A 6,184-nucleotide genomic window follows, 5' to 3' on the forward strand; every position below is an offset into this window, starting at 1 on the left:
AAAGCAGCCATAGTTGCCAGATGTACTGTAGGCATGCATTTGGGTACGACCAGTAAATTAGGAAATTGTTTTATGTACAATGATTTGACCCAGGGGTCACCAACCTTTTTGAAACCAAGAGCTACTTCTTGGGTACTGATTAATGCGAAGGGCTACCAGTTTGATACACACTTAAATAAATTGCCAGAAATAGCCAATTTGTCTATTTACCTTAAATATATATATATATATATATATATATATATATATATATATATATATATATATATATATATCGAAGCGATTCTGGACCACCGTCCGCCGCCTCAGGAAGGGGAAGCAGTGCACTATCAACACCATGTATGGTGCGGATGGTGTTCTGCTGACCTCAACTGCGGATGTTGTGGATAGGTGGAAGGAATACTTCGAATACCTCCTCAATCCCACCAACACGTCTTCCTATGAGGAAGCAGTGCCTGGGGAATCTGTGGTGGACTCTCCTATTTCTGGGGCTGAGGTCGCTGAGGTAGTTAAAAAGCTCCTCGGTGGCAAGGCCCCAGGGGTGGACGAGATCCGCCCGGAGTTCCTTAAGGCTCTGGATGCTGTGGGGCTGTCTTGGTTGACAAGACTTTGCAGCATCGCGTGGACATCAGGGGCGGTAGCTCTGGATTGGCAGACCGGGGTGGTGGTCCCTCTCTTTAAGAAGGGGGACCGGAGGGTGTGTTCCAACTATCGTGGGATCACACTCCTCAGCCTTCCCGGTAAGGTTTATTCAGGTGTACTGGAGAGGAGGCTACGTCGGATAGTCGAACCTCGGATTCAGGAGGAACAGTGTGGTTTTCGTCCTGGTCGTGGAACTGTGGACCAGCTCTATACTCTCGGCAGGGTTCTTGAGGGTGCATGGGAGTTTGCCCAACCAGTCTACATGTGCTTTGTGGACTTGGAGAAGGCATTCGACCGTGTCCCTCGGGAAGTCCTGTGGGGAGTGCTCAGAGAGTATGGGGTATCGGACTGTCTTATTGTGGCGGTCCGTTCCCTGTACGATCAGTGTCAGAGCTTGGTCCGCATTGCCGGCAGTAAGTCGAACACATTTCCAGTGAGGGTTGGACTCCGCCAAGGCTGTCCTTTGTCACCGATTCTGTTCATAACTTTTATGGACAGAAATTCTAGGCGCAGTCAAGGCGTTGAGGGGTTCCGGTTTGGTAACCGCAGGATTAGGTCTCTGCTTTTTGCAGATGATGTGGTCCTGATGGCTTCATCTGACCGGGATCTTCAGCTCTCGCTGGATCGGTTCACAGCCGAGTGTGAAGCGACCGGAATGAGAATCAGCACCTCCAAGTCCGAGTCCATGGTTCTCACCCGGAAAAGGGTGGAATGCCATCTCCGGGTTGGGGAGGAGACCCTGCCCCAAGTGGAGGAGTTCAAGTACCTAGGAGTCTTGTTCACGAGTTAGGGAAGAGTGGATCGTGAGATCGACAGGCGGATCGGTGCGGCGTCTTCAGTAATGCGGACGTTGTACCGATCCGTTGTGGTGAAGAAGGAGCTGAGCCGGAAGGCAAAGCTCTCAATTTACCGGTCGATCTACGTTCCCATCCTCACTTATGGTCATGAGCTTTGGGTCATGACCGAAAGGATAAGATCACGGGTACAAGCGGCCGAAATGAGTTTCCTGCGCCGTGTGGCGGGGCTTTCCCTTAGAGATAGGGTGAGAAGCTCTGCCATCCGGGAGGGACTCAAAGTAAAGCCGCTGCTCCTTCACATCGAGAGGAGCCAGATGAGGTGGTTCGGGCATCTGGTCAGGATGCCACCCGAACGCCTCCCTAGGGAGGTGTTTAGGGCACGTCCAACCGGTAGGAGGCCACGGGGAAGACCCAGGACACGTTGGGAAGATTATGTCTCCCGGCTGGCCTGTGAACGCCTCGGGATCCCCCGGGAAGAGCTAGACGAAGTGGCTGGGGAGAGGGAAATCTGGGTTTCCCTGCTTAGGCTGTTACCCCCGCGACCCGACCTCGGATAAGCGGAAGATGATGGATGATGGATGGATGGATATATATATATATATATATATATATATAAATGGGTACTTCTGTCTGTCATTCCGTCGTACATTTTTTTTTCCTTTTAAGGAAGGTTTTTTTGTAATAAATGATGAAAAAAAACCACTTAATTGGTCGGTTTAAAAGAAGAGAAAACGGAAAAAAAATGAAACTTAAATTTTGAAAATAGTTTATCTTCAATTTCGAGTCTTTCAAATTCAAAATTCAACCGAAAAAAAGAAGGAAAAAAATAGCTAACTCGAATCTTTTTGAAAAAATTAAAAAAATAATTTTTGGGATCATCATTAGTCATTTTTCCTGAGTAAGATTCATTTTAGAATTTTGATGAAATGTTTTAATTAGGTTAAAATCCAATCTGCATTTTGATAGAATATATAACAAATTGGACCAAGCTATATTTCTAACAATGACAGATCATTATTTCTTCTGGATTTTCTACAACAAAAATTTTAAAAGAAATTCAAAAGACTTTGAAATAAGATTTTAATTTGATTCTAAAGATTTTCTAGATTTTCCAGAATAGTTTTTTTTAATTTTAATCATAATAAGTTTGAAGAAAGATTTCACAAATATTTTTTGTCGAAAAAACAGAAGCTATAATGAAGAATTACATTAAAATGTATTTATTATTCTTTACGATAAAAAAATGTATCTTCAGGAAAGAAGAGGAAGGAATTTAAAAGTTAAAAAGGTATATGTGTTTAAAAATCCTAAAATCATTTTTAAGGTTGTATTTTTTCTCTAAAATTGTCTTTCTGAAAGTTATAAGAAGCAAACTAAAAACATAAATGAATTTATTTAAACAAGTGAAGACCAAGTCTTTAAAATAGTTTCTTGGATTTTCAAATTCTATTTGAGTTTTGTCTCTCTTAGAGTTAAAAATGTCTAGCAAAGCGAGACCAGCTTGCTAGTAAATAAATAAAATTTAAAAAATAGCGGCAGCTCACTGCTAAGTGCTGCTACTATTTGAGCTATTTTTAGAACAGGCCAGCGGGCTACTCATCGGGTCCTTACGGACTACCTGGTGCCCGCGGGCACCGCGTTGGTGACCCCGGATTCAACCCCTTCAGTACATCCATCCATTTTCTACCGCTTATTCCCTCTTGAGGTTGCGGTGGGCGCTGGCGCCTATCTCAGCTACAATCGTGGCTGTTACAAAACTTAAAACAAGATAAGCCATGCACTACTTGTCTTAGGTATCACGTTTACGGACACATGGGCGTTGTTCTGCCAGTGGTAGCTTTTTAACAGTGCTGTTAGTTTATTTTAAGTAAACATTGCATTGTAAGATATACCAAACACAGCCCATGGTAATGTTTGCGTCAAATCGAGTATGAACGATTAATGTTGGATGAGCTCGGAGCAATCGGATTTGACAAAACCTCATCGAGCTGGATGCAATCTTACTTGGAGGGGAGGAAACAGGTGGTAGAGGTGAACGGCACCATGTTCCCTCCCCTCTCAGTAAGCTGTGGAGTCCCCCAAGGCAGTATACTAGGACCTTTACTGTTCCTAATATACGTAAATGACATGCCATCAGCATGCCACTGTGAATTGTTCCTGTTTGCGGATGACTCAGCCCTGCTGGTATCCGGCGAGGACAAGTGGAACCATGAATTGATTAACGTGGAACCCGACTTAAACAAGTTGAAAAACTTATTCGGGTGTTACCATTTAGTGGTCGTTTGTGCGGAATATGTAATGTACTGTGCAATCTACTAATAAAAGTATCAATCAATGAATCAATCAATCAAACAAATTCTCAGTGCTGAACTTCTTAATATTTGCACCTGGCTCGCTGACAACAAGCTATCCATACACTTAGGTAAAACGGAATCCATCCTATTTGGGTCCCATATCAACCTTAAAAAAGTCAGTGACTTCATTATTAAAGTGGGTGACATTGTTATCACCAAGAAACATGGTTCACCTACCTAGGTTCCATTCTAGAGGTCAATCTTTCCTGTGATAAAATGGCAACGAAGGTAATCAAAAAGGTCAACCAAAGAGCGAGATTCCTCTACAGAATCTCCTCTCTGGTCAACAAAAGCACCTTAAAGATTCTAGCGGGAACTCTCATTCAACCCTTTTTCGATTACGCTTGCACCTCCTAGTACACCAGTGCCTCCAAAACCCTCAAATCTAGACTACAAACATCCCAAAACAATTAAGCTAGTCCAGTTACTTTTAGAGCTCCACCCCAGATCACACCTCACTCCTACCTACTTCTCCAAAGTGGGGTGGCTCAGGGTGGAGGACAGAGTAAAACAACTTGGACTGAGCCTATAGTGTATAAAATCCGCTACAACTCCCTGATACCGAAGAACAAAACTACTTCCTAACGTAAATGACCACCATAACCACAACACCAGGGGGAGCTCCACAAACCCCATTAAACCCAGATTCCTATCTAACAAAGGTCTTAACTCATTCTCCTTCTATGCCACATCAATGTGGAATGCACTCCCAACAGGTATAAAAGTAAGTGCATCTCTATCCTCCTTTAAAACCGCTCTAAAACAACACCTCTAGGCAACTTCAACCTTTTACTAATACCCTCCTCCATTCACATCCCATCTCCCTGGATTATAAATAACCAAATGTATATAATCAAATGTACTTCTAATGTAAATACTTGTTTTTATGCTATCTGAACTCACTATGTTCTCTGCTGGCTGTACATATCCTACTAAGTAAGACCTACATTGTTTAAATGTCCATTTCTCTGATGATGCAATTGTTGATGACAATGGAAGGACACTTTGGATATCAACCAAAGCTCCTCATCCCACCCCCCGGATTGTAAATAATGTAAATAATTCAATGTATATACTATGATGATTAACTTGTGTGATGACTGTACAGTGGGTCCAAAAAGTATTTAGTCAGCCACCGATTGTGCAAGTTCTCCCACTTAAAATGATGACAGAGGTCTGTAATTTTCATCATAGGTACACTTCAACTGTGAGAGACAGAATCTGAAAAAAAAATCCAGGAATTCACATTGTAGGAATTTCAAAGAATTTCTTTGTAAATTATGGTGGAAAATAAGTATTTGGTCAACCATTCAAAGCTCTCACTGATGGAAGGAGGTTTTGGCTCAAAATCTCACGATACATGGCCCCTATATTCATTCCTTAACACGGATCAATCGTCCTGTCCCCTTAGCAGAAAAACAGCCCCAAAGCATGGTGTTTCCACCCCCATGCTTCACAGTAGGTATGGTGTTCTTGGGATGCAACTCAGTATTCTTCGTCCTCCAAACACGACCAGTTGAGTTTATACCAAAAAGTTCTATTTTGGTTTCATCTGACCACATGACATTCTCCCAATCCTCTGCTGTATCATCCATGTATCCATTTTGGTATAAACTCAACTCTCGTGTTTGGAGGAGGAAGAATACTGAGTTGCATCCCAAGAACACCACACCTACTGTGAAGCATGGGGGTGGAAACATCATGCTTTGGGGCTGTTTTTCTGCTAAGGGGACAGGACGATGTATCCATGTTAAGGAAAGAATGAATGGGGTCATGTATCGTGAGATTTTGAGCCAAAACCTCCTTCCATCAGTGAGAGCTTTGAATGGTTGACCAAATACTTATGCCCATCCATCCATTTTCTGCCGCTTATTCCCGTTCGGGGTCGCGGGGGGCGCTGGCGCCTATCTCAGCTACAATCGGGCGGAAGGCGGGGTACACCCTGGACAAGTCGCCACCTCATCGCAGGGCCAACACAGATAGACAGACAACATTCACACTCACATTCACACCAAATACTTATGTTCCACCATAATTTACAAATCAATTCTGTAAAATTCCTACAATGTGAATTCCTGGATTTTTTTTTTCACATTCTGTCTCTCACAGTTGAAGTGTACGTATGATGAAAATTACAGACCTCTGTCATCATTTTAAGTGGGAGAACTTGCACAATCGGTGGCTGACTAAATACTTTTTGCCCCACTGTATTATGCTGATATATATGTTTGTACAATGAATTGATTTACGTAGACCCCGACTTAAACAAGTTGAAAAACTTATTCAGGGGTTATCATTTAGTGGTCAATTGTACGGAATATGTACTGTACTGTGCAATCTACTAATAAAAGTTTCAATCAATCAATCAATCAACGGTGCGCGCATGTGTCA

Source organism: Nerophis ophidion, linkage group LG17 (assembly GCF_033978795.1).
Source record: "Nerophis ophidion isolate RoL-2023_Sa linkage group LG17, RoL_Noph_v1.0, whole genome shotgun sequence".
Lineage (NCBI taxonomy): Eukaryota > Metazoa > Chordata > Actinopteri > Syngnathiformes > Syngnathidae > Nerophis > Nerophis ophidion.